We start from the raw sequence: 18563 nt of genomic DNA on the forward strand, positions 1-18563 counted from the left end.
TTCTACAACTTCCTAGATGCAGATACCTTCCTAGGTGCAGGTACAGAATTAGCTTCAGATCATCCCTCGCCCGTCGTGCCGTGCAGGTCCCACTGCAAACCGGAGTAATCAACCTGCCACCAGCAGAGATCTAGATGGAGGTCCTGAGAGCCATCCATGGTCTGGTCACGTGAGTCATGATTGCCCCTCTCTGTTGCCGAACTGCCACACCACGCAAGTTGACGGTTTGCTCCCCCTAGGTGCTGATCATTTTCTGTTGTTTTTGGTCCCTGATGCTTTTTGATTTTTCTTGTCCTCTTTACCCCTCCCCTTCACTCTTGACTGCCCCCTGCCTGGTGTCCCTGTGGACGCTGAGAGCCTTCTTGGCTGCGCCACCTGCCGTTTTTTCTGACCCCTCCGTCTGACCCCACACCTGGGACCTCCTCCATTCCTGGCACTAACACCCCCGAGCCTCCCCTGACTCACATGGTTACTTGCCTCACCAAATAGGCCACACATGGGTATTTTCAGGGGCTTGGTTCCCTAATTTTCTTTCCCCTGTCCACCAGGACAGGGGCCTACACAACTGATGCTCATCCTGCATGATGTCTTACCAGCAATCGCAGGTGGAGGCTTACATGACTATATGTGGATCCCCTCCTCCTCCATACCTACAGAATGGCTATTTACAATATGTCTTCTTAGAGGAGATAAACATGTCCTTAAGCAAAACAGGCCATGCCTTAACTGAGCTTAAAACAATCTGCAACCCTACGGTCTTAGAGGTCTAATGCCTCTCCCCGGGCAAGGGGTCTCCCTACATGTTTGTGCTTGGTGGGTGCGCACCCCCTCTCAATCATGTTCGGGGGCTTCGGCCAGGCCTTTGGGGGGGTTGTTTAATCTCTGCCTCCACCGGGGGGGGGCAGCCGGGGAGTCCCCCATATATATACATTTTTCAATCTCAAGGACTTTGAGCCTTAATTTTTTTCTTTACGCGCTCTGCACCCAGCAGAAGCATATATATTGTCTGAAGAGTGGTATGCCTGTAATGGAGGATAGTTTGAACTACAAAATGCTACTATGTGTCATGGATTTGGGAGGGGGCAGCCAGAACTGATCCAGTGAGACGGGATCTGATGCCCCCGGGCTGCCCTCCCACCGTGAGGGGTGTCCACGTGAGGGCCAGCCCGGGGGCATCGGATCCCGTCTCCCTGGATCAGTTTTCAAGCTGCCCCCTCCCAAATCCATGGCATTGATGAGGGATCCACAGTTTGCAGGTTACTACTGGGGACACTTTTCATGTTTTTGTTCACCTCAACATGTGTGTGCTACCTGTTATATATATTACTGGTTCTATACTACTATATGCCATTCAAATTTAAAAACTCGTGTTTACTCCACAGTTTCAATAATTTACACAGTCGCTGTGGTTAGGGGTGGCCAGTGGGTTCCTCCTTGGCTATTTCTGACCATATCCCCACATAGGCTAACGCTTAATTCCCAGACTGGAACTGGGGAGCGTGTTAGCAAAATTTTGCTACCTTCTTAGATTTTTCTCTCCCTCGGGTGGCTTCCCCTACTAAGTCACCTCCCTTTTAAAACTCCTTTAAGGGTTACCTACTCACCTGAGTCTCCTTTCTCCTCTGTCTCCTTTCCTAACCTTACCCTAGTCTACTTTTGCCACCCCCCTTTCCTCTCCCCCTTCCCTCTGATGCCTCCACCCTCCCCTCCTACCCTCATGGGGATCGTGGAGGTGGTGAATGTGCTTGCGAAGGGCCTCAACATCCCTGAAAAGAGACGTATGCTTTTGCAAGATCTGCGTCGCCTGAAGACAGATGTTGCTTTCATCCAGGAAACACACTTCAGAGATGGCAAATGACCTATACTGAAAAATAAATTTTCCCGGGTGGTATATCACTGCACTAATGAGGCCACTAAGTCACGAGGCGTGTCTATACTTATCTCACGAAATGTCCCATGGACTTGTGTGGATATTAAAGCAGACCCAGGGGGATGGTATCTGTTTCTCAGAGGTACGATTGGTGGTGTAGAGGTTACCTTGATGAGCCTCTATGCTCCTAATACCCACCAAGACCTCTTTATTACCGCGACTCTTGACTCATTGCTAAAATTCTCAAAAGGTCAACTGATACTTTGCGGCAACTTTAACTCCCCCCCTGCTCCCGTTCAAAGACACCGCTTCAGGATGCTCCTCAATACTCCCTGGCCCCCGGAAAAGGATTGCAAGATCCGTACATAAAGCACAACTAGTAGATGCTTGGCATCTCCTCCACCCCTTCGAAAAGGACTACACTTTCTACTCCTCGCCACAAACAATATTCCAGGGTCAATTACTTCCTCATCCCATACTCCCAACTACAAGCTGCCCTGAACTTCCCACCACTGCTGAATAGCACTCGAGAACTGCTTAACAAGTGGCACAAGGGCCTTCATTCATGGTTCGGCAGGTGCAATATTCTCAAGGTGAGCATTCTTCCCAAGTTCCTATACCTCCTACAAGCCCTGCCGATCCATATACCCTCAAGCTATAATGACCAGGTCAGGTCAATGTTCTCTTTCTTCATCTGGGCACATAAACAACCAAGACTGAATAGACAACAGCTCACGTTACCCAAACTTTATGGAGGCCTGGCATTGTGTAAATAGCAACAGGTGACCCACCTAACCAGACTTATTGACTGGAATCACCATCAGACCATTAAACTTTGGCCCCGCTTGGAACAGTCCCAATGCAACATCCCACTAAACAGAGCACCTCTGTGCTATCAGTTACTGCCATGCACTGTAAAGAACCACCCACTGGTGAGGCTGACTGTGCGGATATGCTCCTCCCTTTTCACTAAGTCCTCTCTCACGTCAACCCACTCCCCACTATATCCAATACCTGGAAATCCACTATTCTCCCCAGGATCTCAAGACCCCATCTTCCACTCCTTAGGGAAATTTGGTAGTTTCCAGGCTTATCACTTCCTCACTAGGGATGAGCCGAACACCCCCGGTTCGGTTCGCACCAGAACCTGCGAACGGACCGAAAATTCGCACGAACGTTAGAACCCCATTGACGTCTATGGGACTCGAACGTTTGAAATCAAAAGTGCTCATTTTAAAGGCTAATTTGCATGGTATTGTCCTAAAAAGGATTTGGGGCCCCGGGTCCTACCCCAGGGGACATGTATCAATGCAAAAAAACTTTTAAAAAGGCCGTTTTTTCGGGAGCAGTGATTTTAATGATGGTTAAAGTAAAAAAAAAAAAAGTGAAATATTCCTTTAAATATCGTACCGGGGGGGTGTCTATAATATGCCTGTAAAGTGGCGCGTGTTTCCCGTGTTTAGAACAGTCCCTGCACCAAATGTCATTTTTAAAGGAAAAAATCTCATTTAAAACTGCTTGCGGGTTTAATGTAATGTCGGGTCCTGGCAATATGGATGAAAATCAGTGAAACAAACGGCATGGGTACCCCCAGTCCATTACCAGGCCCTTTGGGTCTTGTATGGATATGAAGGGGAACCCCACACCCAAATTAAAATAAGGAAAGGTGTGGGGCCACAAGGCTCTATGTACTCTGAACAGCAGTATACAGGCTGTGCAAACAAGACAGGGACTGTAGGTTTGTTGTTAAGTAGAATCTGTTTGTCATTTTGAACGGGTAAATTTTTAACGTGTTTAGCTCCAGCCAAAAAATCTTTTTTAAGCTTTTTGGAAAACATAGGGAAGGATTATCACCCCTGTGACATTTGTTTTGCTGTCTTTCCTCCTCTTTAGAAGATTTCACCTCACTTTTTGTCCCAATGACAAATGTTTTTTGAAAATTTGGGTTTTTTTGTGGAACAAGGATTGGAAAGCATCAGTGGAAAGGAGAAATGTTTTTCCCATATTAACTCTTACAGGAGAGAATTTCCCTTCCTAGGGGTAGATTTCATCTCACTTCCTGTTGTCTCCTTCCGTTTGCAAGTAGGAGTCGTTTGTAAGTTAGATGTTTGAAAGTAGGGGCCTGCCCTATATACTCAGCATAAATTTGGCCCTTAGGTGTTGTTGTGGCCACAACAACGTAAGCCCTCACAGGGCCCTGCTGTGAAATATTAGATCAAGAATTGTAATTACATGCCCCTGTTGAACAGGGGCAGAAAAACTGGGCCTTTGGTGGTGGTGGTGCTGGTGCCACAACACTGTAAGTCCTCACTCGCTCTTGGTGGGTGCAGAAATGGGCCCTGCTTTGAAATATTAGATCAAGAATTGTAATTACATGCCCCTGTTGAACAGGGGCAGAAAAATTGGGCCTTTGGTGGTGGTGGTGCCACAACACTGCAACCCCTCACAGACACTCTAGTTGGAACTAGGGATGAGCCGAACACCCCCCGGTTCGGTTCGCACCAGAACCCGTGAACGGACCGAAAGTTCGCACGAACGTTAGAACCCCATTGACGTCTATGGGACTCGAACGTTCGAAATCAAAAGTGCTCATTTTAAAGGCTAATTTGCATGGTATTGTCCTAAAAAGGGTTTGGGGACCCGGGTCCTACCCCAGGGGACATGTATCAATGCAAAAAAAACTTTTAAAAACGGCCGTTTTTTCGGGAGCAGTGATTTTAATGATGCTTAAAGTAAAAAAAAAAAAGTGAAATATTCCTTTAAATATCGTACCTGGGGGTTGTCTATAGTATGCCTGTAAAGTGACGCGTGTTTCCCATGTTTAGAACAGTCCCTGCACCAAATGTCATTTTTAAAGGAAAAAATCTCATTTAAAACTGCTTGCGGGTTTAATGTCATGTCGGGTCATGGCAATATGGATGAAAATCAGTGAGACAAACGGCATGGGTACCCCCCAGTCCATTACCAGGCCCTTTGGGTCTTGTATGGATATTAAGGGGAACCCCGCACCCAAATTAAAATAAGGAAAGGTGTGGGGCCACCAGGCCCTATATACTCTGAACAGCAGTATACAGGCGGTGCAAACAAGACAGGGACTGTAGGTTTGTTGTTAAGTAGAATCTGTTTGTAATTTTGAACATTTTTAACGTGTTTAGCTCTAGCCAAAAAATCTTTTCTAAGCTTTTTGGAAAACATAGGGAAGGGTTATCACCCCTGTGACATTTGTTTTGCTGTCTTTCCTCCTCTTCAGAAGATTTCACCTCACTTTTTTGTCCCAATGAAAAATGTTTTTTGAAAATTTGGGTTTTTTTGTGGAACAAGGATTGGAAAGCATCAGTGGAAAGGAGAAATTGTTTTCCCATATTAACTCTTACAGGAGAGAATTTCCCTTCCTAGGGGTAGATTTCATCTCACTTCCTGTTGTCTCCTTCCGTTTGCAAGTAGGAGTCGTTTTTAAGTTAGATGTTTGAAAGTAGGGTCCTGCCCTATATACTCAGCAGAAATTTGGGCCTTAGGTGTTGCTGTGGCCACAACACTGTAAGCCCTCACAGGGCCCTGCTGTGAAATATTAGATCAAGAATTGTAATTACATGCCCCTGTTGAACAGGAGCTGAAAAATTAGGCCTTAGGCACTGGTGCTGGTGCCACAACACTGCAACCCCTCACAGACACTCTAGTTGGAATGCAGGAACGAGCCCTGCTGCAAATTATTGCTTCAAAAATTGTAATTACACGCCCCTGTTAGACAGGGGCAGAAAAATTGGGCCTTAGGCACTGGTGCTGGTGCCACAACACTGCAACCCCTCACAGACACTCTAGTTGGAACGCAGGAACGAGCCCTGCTGCAAAGTATTGCATCAAAAATTGTAATTACACGCCCCTGTTAGACAGGGGCAGAAAAATTGGGCCTTAGGCACTGGTGCTGGTGCCACAACACTGCAACCCCTCACAGACACTCTAGTTGGAACGCAGGAACGAGCCCTGCTGCAAAGTATTGCATCAAAAATTGTAATTACACGCCCCTGTTAGACAGGGGCAGAAAAATTGGGCCTTAGGCACTGGTGCTGGTGCCACAACACTGCAACCCCTCACAGACACTCTAGTTGGAACGCAGGAACGAGCCCTGCTGCAAAGTATTGCATCAAAAATTGTAATTACACGCCCCTGTTAGACAGGGGCAGAAAAATTGGGCCCTAGGCACTGGTGCTGGTGCCACAACACTGCAACCCCTCACAGACACTCTAGTTGGAATGCAGGAACGAGCCCTGCTGCAAAGTATTACATCAAAAATTGTAATTACACGCCCCTGTTAAACAGGGGCTGAAAAATTGTGCCTTAGGCACTGGTGGTGGCGCCCAGAACCAAAAATGTTCTTACAAGCTATCAGCGTGATGATTGAGGAGGAAGAGGATAATTACTCAGGGATAGTCACTCAGCATCAGCATAGGCAGTCTTTGAAGGGATCTGAGATTTCAAAAAAAATTATTCGGTTACATCAGCATCAGGTGCTTGGTAGCTGGTGGTGATCCAAGACTCATTCATTTTTATGAAGGTCAGCCGATCGACCGAGTCGGTGGACAGACGCACCCTGTGATCGGTTACCACGCCTCCAGCAGCACTGAATGTGCGTTCCGAAAGAACGCTGGATGCAGGACAGGCCAGTAGCTCAATTGCATACTGTGCAAGCTCTGGCCAGTGATCCATCCTCAAGACCCAGTAACCCAGAGGATTTTCGGTGGGAAAGGTGTCCAAGTCTGATCTTGCCCCTAGGTATTCCTGCACCATGTAAAACAGACGCTGGCGATGGTTGCTGGAACCGATCATACCTTGGGGCTGCGGACCAAAAAATTGTCTGAACGCATCGGTCAGACGGCCACCTTCTCCACCGCTCCTTCTTTGACTGACCGAAGCCTCAGCAACACGTTGTCCAGAAACAGGAGTTTGTAACCTCCCAGTCTCTGGGAACGCGTTGCACAGACCTTTCTGCAAGGCCTCCCGAAGATGTTTCATCCTCTGCTCCCTCTGTGATGGCAAGATAAGGTCCGCAACCTTACCCTTGTAACGTGGATCAAGGAGGGTTGCCAGCCAGTATTGGTCCTTCTCCTTGATACCACGAATACGAGGATCCTTACGCAGGCTTTGCAGGATCAGGGAGGCCATGCAGCGTAGGTTTGCTGAGGCATTCGGTCCGGAGTCCTCTGGGTCACTAAGAACGACATGGTCCGCAGCCACCTCCTCCCAGCCACGTACAAGTCCATGTGTTTCTTGGGACTGATCCCTTAAAGACTGCTGCTGATGCTGAGTGCCAGGCTCCACCTCCATACTGACACAATCTTCCTCCTCCTCCTCTTCCTCCTCGTTCTCTTCCTGTGTGATCGGCGGGCACGCAGGAACACTGTCTGGATAAAGGGGGCCTTGAGAGCTAAGGAAGTCCTCCTCTTCCTGCCTCTGTTCTGCCTCAAGTGCCCTGTCCATTATTCCACGCAGCGTGTGCTCCAACAGGTGGACAAGGGGGACAGTGTCACTGATGCATGCACTGTCACTGCTCACCATCCTCGTGGCCTCCTCGAATGGTGACAGGACAGTGCATGCATCCCTGATCATGGCCCACTGGCGTGGGGAAAAAAAACCAAGCTCCCCTGACCCTGTCCTGGTGCCATAGTCGCACAGGTAGTCATTGATGGCCCTCTGCTGCATGTGCAGCCGCTGCAGCATGGCCAACGTTGAGTTCCACCTGGTGGGCATGTCACAGATTAGGCGGTTCTTGGGCAGGTTAAACTCCTTTTGGAGGTCCGTCAGCCGAGCACTGGCATTATATGACCGGCGGAAATGCACACAGACTTTCCTGGCCTGCCTCAGGACATCCTGTAAGCCCGGGTACCTGCCCAAGAACCGCTGCACCACCAAGTTAAGGACGTGAGCCAAACAGGGCACATGGGTCATTTGTCCCTGTCGGAGGGCAGAGAGGAGGTTGGTGCCATTGTCGCAAACCACCATTCCTGCCTTAAGTTGGCGTGGCGTCAACCACCTCTGAACCTGCCCCTGCAGAGCTGACAGAACCTCTGCCCCAGTGTGGCTCCTGTCCCCCAAGCACACCAGCTCAAGCACCGCATGGCATCTTTTGGCCTGCGTACTTGCGTAGCCCCTTGAACGCCTACGGAGCACCGCTGGTTCTGAGGAAGAGGCCATGGAGGAAGAAGAAGAGGAGGGGGTGGAGGAGAGAGGTGTGTCACAATCAGCATTTTGGAGGCGTGGTGGCGGAACAACCTCCAACACTACTGCACCTTGTCCTGCATCCTTCCCAGCTGCCAGCAGAGTCACCCAATGCGCCGTGAAACTTAGGTAACGTCCCTGTCCATGCCTGCTGGACCATGAGTCAGCGGTAATATGCACCTTACCGCTGACCGCCCTGTCCAGCGAGGCATGGACATTGCCTTCCACATGCTGGTAGAGAGCCGGAATCGCCTTCCATGAGAAAAAGTGGCGTTTGGGTACCTGCCACTGAGGAACCGCACATTCCACAAACTCACGGAAGGGGGCAGAGTCTACCAACTGAAAAGGCAGCAGTTGAAGTGCTAGCAATTTTGCCAAGCTAGCATTCAACCGCTGGGCATGTGGATGGCTGGGAGCAAACTTCTTTCGGCGGTGCAGCAGCTGGGGCAGGGAAATTTGCCTGGTACAATCTGACGTCGGTGTACCAAAAGCAGATTGCCCACAAGTACTTGGCTGTGACACACCTAATTCTACACCTTCATTCCTCTCACTGCAGGTCTCAGAGAGGACTGAAGGTCTAGTGGGGTTGGAAATCTCAGCTGATGAGGAGCAAGGAGAGATCCTCTTTGTTCTTTGGTGTGGGTCTTTTAGATACGCTTGCCAACGAACTGCATGGCAGGTCAACATATGTCTGGTCAAGCATGTGGTACCCAAGCGGGAGATGTTTTGGCCACGCGAGATACGCTTGAGACATATGTTGCAAATAGCAGCGGTGCGATCTGATGCACTCGTCTCAAAAAAGGCCCACACCAAAGAACTTTTTGAATAACGCGCAGAGACTGCAGCGCCCTGCACATGTGGAGCTTTGGGGTGTGATGCAGTCAATGTGCTGCCCTTAGGCTGGCCCCTGGAGGGCATCCTGCCTCGTTGGTGATGTGCTGCCGCCTCCTCCTCCTCCTCCTCCTCCTCCTCTCTCCTATCAGGCACCCACGTTGAGTCAGTGACCTCATCATCCCCTCCCTCCTCATCACTGGAGCAAACCTGGCAGTATGCTGCAGCAGGGGGAGCATGACTGCCAGATTGCTGTCCTTCTTGGGCACCCCCTCTGTCCGCGCTCATGTTACTGCCTTCATCGAGCTCAGTATCGTCATCAGAGCCTTCCAAACGCTGGGCATCCTCCTGGAGCATGTACCCAACACTGTGGTCAAACAGTTCGAGGGAATCCTCATGAGGACATGGTGGAGCTAGGGAAGGAGTCACTGATGACATTGAGCTGAGGGAAGAGGCCGCTGCTTTGCCAGACAAAGCACCCTGGGCATGGGTGAGAGAGGATGAGGAGGATGAGGACGGCTTGGTCATCCACTCGACCAAGTCTTCCGCATGTTGCGGCTCAACACGGCCAGCTGCCGAAAAAAAGGCCAAGCGTGTCCCATGGCCACGTGCTGATGAGGATGCACCGTCTCCACGACCAGCACTAGACACAGAGCCTGCTTGCCCTCTCTTATTGGCTTGTGACTGTCTGCCTCTCCTTCTTGGCCTTCCAGACATACTAATGGCCTGTAGCTGCACTAAGCTGGGATAGAACACCTGTAATTTTCTTCAAGTAGCTTTATATACTGTAACCAGACAAGCCTGCCTGTCAGTAGGAAGATAACAGGAACGGATCTAGCTGAACACTGTGAGCAGGACGCACTGTACTAAATGTAAATAGTCTAGCTGCCTGACCGTGGTACTAATAGGATCAAATAGAACACCTGTAATTTTCTTCAGGTAGCTTTATATACTGTAACCAGACAAGCCTGCCTGTCAGTAGGAAGATAACAGGAACGGATCTAGCTGTACACTGTGAGCAGGACGCACTGTACTAAATGTAAATAGTCTAGCTGCCTGACCGTGGTACTAATAGGATCAAATAGAACAACTGTAATTTTCTTCAGGTAGCTTTATATACTGTAACCAGACAAGCCTGCCTGTCAGTAGGAAGATAACAGGAACGGATCTAGCTGAACACTGTGAGCAGGACGCACTGTACTAAATGTAAATAGTCTAGCTGCCTGACCGTGGTACTAATAGGATCAAATAGAACACCTGTAATTTTCTTCAGGTAGCTTTATATACTGTAACCAGACAAGCCTGCCTGTCAGTAGGAAGATAACAGGAACGGATCTAGCTGTACACTGTGAGCAGGACGCACTGTACTAAATGTAAATAGTCTAGCTGCCTGACCGTGGTACTAATAGGATCAAATAGAACACCTGTCATTTTCTTCAGGTAGCTTTATATACTGTAACCAGACAAGCCTGCCTGTCAGTAGGAAGATAACAGGAACGGATCTAGCTGAACACTGTGAGCAGGACGCACTGTACTAAATGTAAATAGTCTAGCTGCCTGACCGTGGTACTAATAGGATCAAATAGAACACCTGTAATTTTCTTCAGGTAGCTTTATATACTGTAACCAGACAAGCCTGCCTGTCAGTAGGAATTTAACAGGAACGGATCTAGCTGAACACTGTGAGCAGGACGCACTGCACTAAATGTAAATAGTCTAGAAGATAACAGGAACGGATCTAGCTGAACACTGTGAGCAGGACGCACTGCACTAAATGTAAATAGTCTAGAAGATAACAGGAACGGATCTAGCTGAACACTGTGAGCAGGACGCACTGCACTAAATGTAAATAGTCTAGAAGATAACAGGAACGGATCTAGCTGAACACTGTGAGCAGGACGCACTGCACTAAATGTAAATAGCAGGAACGGATCTAGCTGAACACTGTGAGCAGGATGCACTGCACTAAATGTAAATAGTCTAGAAGATAACAGGAATGGATCTAGCTGAACACTGTGAGCAGGACGCACTGCACTAAATGTAAATAGTCTAGAAGATAACAGGAACGGATCTAGCTGAACACTGTGAGCAGGACGCACTGCACTAAATGTAAATAGCAGGAACGGATCTAGCTGAACACTGTGAGCAGGACGCACTGCACTAAATGTAAATAGTCTAGAAGATAACAGGAACGGATCTAGCTGAACACTGTGAGCAGGACGCACTGCACTAAATGTAAATAGCAGGAATGGCTCTAGCTGAACACTGTGCGCAGGACGCACTGCACTAAATGTAAATAGCAGGAACGGATCTAGCTGAACACTGTGAGCAGGACGCACTGCACTAAATGTAAATAGCAGGAACGGATCTAGCTGAACACTGTGAGCAGGACGCACTGCACTAAATGTAAATAGCAGGAACGGATCTAGCTGAACACTGTGAGCAGGACGCACTGCACTAAATGTAAATAGCAGGAACGGATCTAGCTGAACACTGTGAGCAGGACGCACTGCACTAAATGTAAATAGCAGGAACGGATCTAGCTGAACACTGTGAGCAGGACGCACTGCACTAAATGTAAATAGCAGGAACGGATCTAGCTGAACACTGTGAGCAGGACGCACTGCACTAAATGTAAATAGCAGGAACGGATCTAGCTGAACACTGTGAGCAGGACGCACTGCACTAAATGTAAATTGCAGGAACGGATCTAGCTGAACACTGTGAGCAGGACGCACTGCACTAAATGTAAATAGTCTAGAAGATAACAGGAACGGATCTAGCTGAACACTGTGAGCAGGACGCACTGCACTAAATGTAAATAGCAGGAACGGATCTAGCTGAACACTGTGAGCAGGACGCACTGCATTAAATGTAAATAGTCTAGATAGAAGATAACAGGAACAGATCTAGCTAAACTGAATACAGTGTATATATATATATATGCAACACCTGGGATGCATATATATACACAATACACTGTAAGTGCAGCTAACTGACTGACTGTTCTGCCTAATCTATCTAACTCAAATCAAATGACACTGTCTCTCTCTCTCTCTATCTCTCAGCACACCGGAACACACACTACACAGGGCCGCCGTGCAGGCGGCCTTATATAGTGTGGGGTGTGTACTAAATCCCCTGAGCCATAATTGGCCAAAGCCACCCTGGCTTTGGCCAATTACAGCTCTCTCTACTGACGGCTCTGTGATTGGCCAAGCATGCGGGTCATAGTGCATGCTTGGCCAATCATCAGCCAGCAATGCACTGCGATGCCGCAGTGAATTATGGGCCGTGACGCGCCACACGAATTTAGCGCGAACGGCCCATAACGTTCGCAATTCGGCGAACGATCGAACAGCCGATGTTCGAGTCGAACATGGGTTCGACTCGAACACGAAGCTCATCCCTAGTTGGAACGCAGGAACGAGCCCTGCTGCAAAGTATTGCATCAAAAATTGTAATTACACGCCCCTGTTAAACAGGGGCAGAAAAATTGGGCCTTAGGCACTGGTGCTGGTGCTACAACACTGCAACCCCTCACAGATACTCTAGTTGGAATGCAGGAACGAGCCCTGCTGCAAAGTATTGCATCAAAAATTGTAATTACACGCCCCTGTTAAACAGGGGCAGAAAAATTGGGCCTTAGGCACTGGTGCTGGTGCTACAACACTGCAACCCCTCACAGACACTCTAGTTGGAACGCAGGAACGAGCCCTGCTGCAAAGTATTGCATCAAAAATTGTAATTACACGCCCCTGTTAAACAGGGGCAGAAAAATTGGGCCTTAAGCACTGGTGCTGGTGCCACAACACTGCAACCCCTCATAGACACTCTAGTTGGAACGCAGGAACGAGATCTGCTGCAAAGTATTGCATCAAAAATTGTAATCACACGCCCCTGTTAAACAGGGGCTGAAAAATTGTGCCTTAGGCATTGGTGGTGGCGCCCAGAACCAAAAATGTTCTTTCAAGCTATCAGCGTGATGATTGAGGAGGAAGAGGATAATTACTCAGGGATAGTCACTCAGCATCAGCATAGGCAGTCTTTGAAGGGATCTGAGATTTAAAAAATATTCGGTTACATCAGCATCAGGTGCTTGGTATCTGGTGGTGATCCAAGACTGATTCATTTTTATGAAGGTCAGTCGATCGACCGAGTCAGTGGACAGACGCACCCTGTGATCGGTTACAAAGCCTCCAGCAGCACTGAATGTGCGTTCCGAAAGAATGCTGGATGCAGGACAGGCCAGTAGCTCAATTGCATACTGTGCAAGCTCTGGCCAGTGATCCATCCTCAAGACCCAGTAACCCAGAGGATTTTCGGTGGGAAAGGTGTCCAAGTCTGATCTTGCCCCTAGGTATTCCTGCACCATGTAAAACAGACGCTGGCGATGGTTGCTGGAACCGATCATACCTTGGGGCTGCGGACTAAAAAATTGTCTGAACGCATCGGTCAGACGGCCACCTTCTCCACCGCTCCTTCTTTGACTGACCGAAGCCTCAGCAACACGTTGTCCAGAAACAGGAGTTTGTAACCTCCCAGTCTCTGGGAACGCGTTGCACAGACCTTTCTGCAAGGCCTTCCGAAGATGTTTCATCCTCTGCTCCCTCTGCGATGGCAAGATAAGGTCCGCAACCTTACCCTTGTAACGTGGATCAAGGAGGGTTGCCAGCCAGTATTGGTCCTTCTCCTTGATACCACGAATACGAGGATCCTTACGCAGGCTTTGCAGGATCAGGGAGGCCATGCAGCGTAGGTTTGCTGAGGCATTCGGTCCGGAGTCCTCTGGGTCACTAAGGACGACATGGTCCGCAGCCACCTCCTCCCAGCCACGTACAAGTCCATGTGTTTTTTGGGACTGATCCCTTAAAGACTGCTGCTGATGCTGAGTGCCAGGCTCCACCTCCATACTGACACAATCTTCCTCCTCCTCCTCCTCCTCCTCGTCCTCTTCCTGTGTGATCGGCGGGCATGCAGAAACACTGTCTGGATAAAGGGGGCCTTGAGAGCTAAGGAAGTCCTCCTCTTCCTGCCTCTGTTCTGCCTCAAGTGCCCTGTCCATTATTCCACGCAGCGTGTGCTCCAACAGGTGGACAAGGGGGAGAGTGTCACTGATGCATGCACTGTCACTGCTCACCATCCTCGTGGCCTCCTCAAATGGTGACAGGACAGTGCATGCATCCCTGATCATGGCCCACTGGCGTGGGGAAAAAAACCAAGCTCCCCTGACCCTGTCCTGGTGCCATAGTCGCACAGGTACTCATTGATGGCCCTCTGCTGCGTGTGCAGCCGCTGCAGCATGGCCAACGTTGAGTTCCACCTGGTGGGCATGTCACAGATTAGGCAGTTCTTGGGCAGGTTAAACTCCTTTTGGAGGTCCATCAGCCGAGCACTGGCATTATATGACCGGCGGAAATGCACACAGACTTTCCTGGCCTGCCTCAGGACATCCTGTAAGCCCGGGTACCTGCCCAAGAACCGCTGCACCACCAAGTTAAGGACGTGAGCCAAACAGGGCACATGGGTCATTTGTTCCTGTTGGAGGGCAGAGAGGAGGTTGGTGCCATTGTCGCAAACCACCATTCCTGCCTTAAGTTGGCATGGCATCAACCACCTCTGAACCTGCCCCTGCAGAGCTGACAGAACCTCTGCCCCAGTGTGGCTCCTGTCCCCCAAGCACACCGGCTCAAGCACCACATGGCATCTTTTGGCCTGCGTACTTGCGTAGTCCCTTGAATGGCTACGGAGCACTGCTGGTTCCGAGGACAAAGCACAGGAAGAGGCCATGGAGGAAGAAGAAGAGGAGGGGGTGGAGGAGAGAGGTGTGTCACAATCATTAGCATTTTGGAGGCGTGGTGGCGGAACAACCTCCAACACTACTGCACCTTGTCCTGCATCCTTCCCAGCTGCCAGCAGAGTCACCCAATGCACCGTGAAACTTAAGTAACATCCCTGTCCATGCCTGCTGGACCATGAGTCAGCGGTAATATGCACCTTACCGCTGACCGCCCTGTCCAGCGAGGCATGGACATTGCCTTCCACATGCTGGTAGAGAGCCGGAATCGCCTTCCGTGAGAAAAAGTGGCATTTAGGTACCTGCCACTGAGGAACCGCACACTCCACAAACTCATGGAAGGGGGCAGAGTCTACCAACTGAAAAGGCAGCAGTTGAAGTGCTAGCAATTTTGCCAAGCTAGCATTCAACCGCTGCGCATGTGGATGGCTGGGAGCAAACTTCTTTCGGCGGTGCAGCAGCTGGGGCAGGGAAATTTGCCTGGTACAATCTGACATCGGTGTACCAAAAGCAGATTGCCCACAAGTACTTGGCTGTGACACACCTAATTCTACACCTTCATTCCTATCAGTGCAGGTCTCAGAGAGGACTGAAGGTATAGTGGTGTTGGAGATCTCAGCTGATGAGGAGCAAGGAGAGGTCCTCTTTGTTCTTTGGTGTGGGTCTTTTAGATATGCTTGCCAACGAACTGCATGGCAGGTCAACATATGTCTGGTCAAGCATGTGGTACCCAAGCGGGAGATGTTTTTGCCACGCGAGATACGCTTGAGACATATGTTGCAAATAGCAGCGGTGCGATCTGATGCACTCCTCTCAAAAAAGGTCCACACCAAAGAACTTTTTGAATAACGTGCAGAGACTGCAGTGCCCTGCACATGTGGAGCTTTGGGGTGTGATGCAGTCAATGTGCTGCCCTTAGGCTGGCCCCTGGAGGGCATCCTGCCTCGTTGGTGATGTGCTGCCTCCTCCTCCTCCTCTCTCCTATCAGGCACCCACGTTGAGTCAGTGACCTCATCATCCCCTCCCTCCTCATCACTGGAGCAAACCTGGCAGTATGCTGCAGCAGAGGAAGCATGACTGCCAGATTGCTGTCCTTCTTGGGCACCCCCTCTGTCTACGCTCATGTTACTGTCTTCATCTAGCTCAGTATCATCATCAGAGCCTTCCAAACGCTGGGCATCCTCCTGGAGCATGTGCCCAACGCTGTGGTCAAACAGTTCGAGGGACTCCTCAGGAGGACATGGTGGGGCTAGGGAAGGAGTCACTGATGACATTGAGCCGAGGGAAGAGGCCGCTGCTTTGCCAGACAAAGTACCCTGGGCATGGGTGAGAGAGGATGAGGAGGATGAGGACGGCTTGGTCATCCACTCGACCAAGTCTTCCGCATGTTGTGGCTCAACACGGCCAGCTGCCGAAAAAAAGCCCAAGCGTGTCCCACGGCCACATGCTGATGAGGATGCACCGTCTCCATGACAAGCACTAGACACAGAGCCTGCTTGCCCTCTCTTATTGGCTTGTGACTGTCTGCTTCTCCTTCTTGGCCTTCCAGACATACTAATGGCCTGTAGCTGCACTAAGCTGGGATATATATATATATATATATATATATATATGTACTGATACTGCAGCTAGCAAAATCAACTGCCTGCCTGTAGTATGAGAACACCACCAACCTTCTACAGGTAGCTTTAGCTGAACACTGTGAGGTGGACGCACCCCACTAACTTGTAGGTTTAGCTGAACACTGTGAGCAGGACGCACCCCACTAACTTGTAGGTTTAGCTGAACACTGTGAGGTGGACGCACCACACTAACTTGTAGGTTTAGTTGAACACTGTGAGGTGGATGCACCTCACTAACTTGTAGATTTAGCTGAACACTGTGAGCAGGACGCACCCCACTAACTTGTAGGTTTAACTGAACACTGTGAGCAGGACGCACCCCACTAACTTGTAGGTTTAGCTGAACACTGTGAGCAGGACGCACTGCACTAACTGTAAATAGTCTAGCTGCCTGACTGTGGTACTAATAGGATCAAAAGAACACCATTAATTTTCTTCAGGTAGCTGTATATACTGTAACAAGACAAGCCTGTCTGTCAGTAAGAAGATAACAGGAACGGATCTAGCTGAACACTGTGAGCAGGACGCACTGCACTAACTTGTAGGTTTAGCTGAACACTGTGAGATGGACGCACCACACTAACTTGTAGGTTTAGCTGAATACTGTGAGCAGGACGCACCCCACTAACTTGTAGGTTTAGCTGAACACTGTGAGCAGGACGCACTGCACTAACTGTAAATAGTCTAGCTGCCTGACTGTGGTACTAATAGGATCAAAAGAACACCAGTAATTTTCTTCAGGTAGCTGTATATACTGTAACAAGACAAGCCTGCCTGTCAGTAGGAAGATAACAGGAACGGATCTAGCTGAACACTGTGAGCAGGACGCACTGCACTAACTTGTAGGTTTAGCTGAACACTGTGAGGTGGACGCACCACACTAACTTGTAGGTTTAGCTGAACACTGTGAGCAGGATGCACCCCACTAATTTGTAGGTTTAGCTGAACACTGTGAGCAGGACGCACTGCACTAACTGTAAATAGTCTAGCTGCCTGACTGTGGTACTAATAGGATCAAAAGAACACCAGTAATTTTCTTCAGGTAGCTGTATATACTGTAACAAGACAAGCCTGCCTGTCAGTAAGAAGATAACAGGAACGGATCTAGCTGAACACTGTGAGGTGGATGCAACACACAAACTTGTAGGTTTAGCTGAACACTGTGAGCAGGACGCACCACACTAACTTGTAGGTTTAGCTGAACACTGTGAGCAGGATGCACTGCATTAACTGTAAATAGTCTAGCTGCCTGACTGTGGTACTAATAGGATCAAAAGAACACCAGTAATTTTCTTCAGGTAGCTGTATATACTGTAACAAGACAAGCCTGCCTGTCAGTAAGAAGATAACAGGAACGGATCTAGCTGTACACTGTGAGCAGGATGCACTGCACTAACTTGTAGGTTTAGCTGAACACTGTGAGGTGGATGCACCACACTAACTTGTAGGTTTAGCTGAACACTGTGAGCAGGACGCACCCCACTAACTTGTAAGTTTAGCTGAACACTGTGAGCAGGACGCACCGCACTAACTTGAATTTTTAGCTGAACACTGAGCAGGACGCACCCCACTAACTTTTGTAGGTTTAGCTGAACACTGTGAGCAGGACGCACTGCACTAACTGTAAATAGTCTAGCTGCCTGACTGTGGTACTAATAGGATCAAAAGAACACCAGTAATTTTCTTCAGGTAGCTGTATATACTGTAACAAGACAAGCCTGCCTGTCAGTAAGAAGATAACAGGAACGGATCTAGCTGAACACTGTGAGCAGGACGCACCGCACTAACTTGAAGGTTTAGCTGAACACTGAGCAGGACGCACCCCACTAACTTTTGTAGGTTTAGCTGAACACTGTGAGCAGGACGCACTGCACTAACTGTAAATAGTCTAGCTGCCTGACTGTGGTACTAATAGGATCAAAAGAACACCAGTAATTTTCTTCAGGTAGCTGTATATACTGTAACAAGACAAGCCTGCCTGTCAGTAGGAAGATAACAGGAACAGATCTAGCTGAACACTGTGAGCAGGACGCACTGCACTAACTTGTAGGTTTAGCTGAACACTGTGAGGTGGACGCACCACACTAACTTGTAGGTTTAGCTGAACACTGTGAGCAGGACGCACCCAACTAACTTGTAGGTTTAGCTGAACACTGTGAGCAGGACGCACCCAACTAACTGTAAATAGTCTAGCTGCCTGACTGTGGTACTAATAGGATCAAAGGAACAC

The sequence above is a fragment of the Aquarana catesbeiana genome, linkage group LG05, assembly GCF_042186555.1.
Source record: "Aquarana catesbeiana isolate 2022-GZ linkage group LG05, ASM4218655v1, whole genome shotgun sequence".
NCBI lineage: Eukaryota > Metazoa > Chordata > Amphibia > Anura > Ranidae > Aquarana > Aquarana catesbeiana.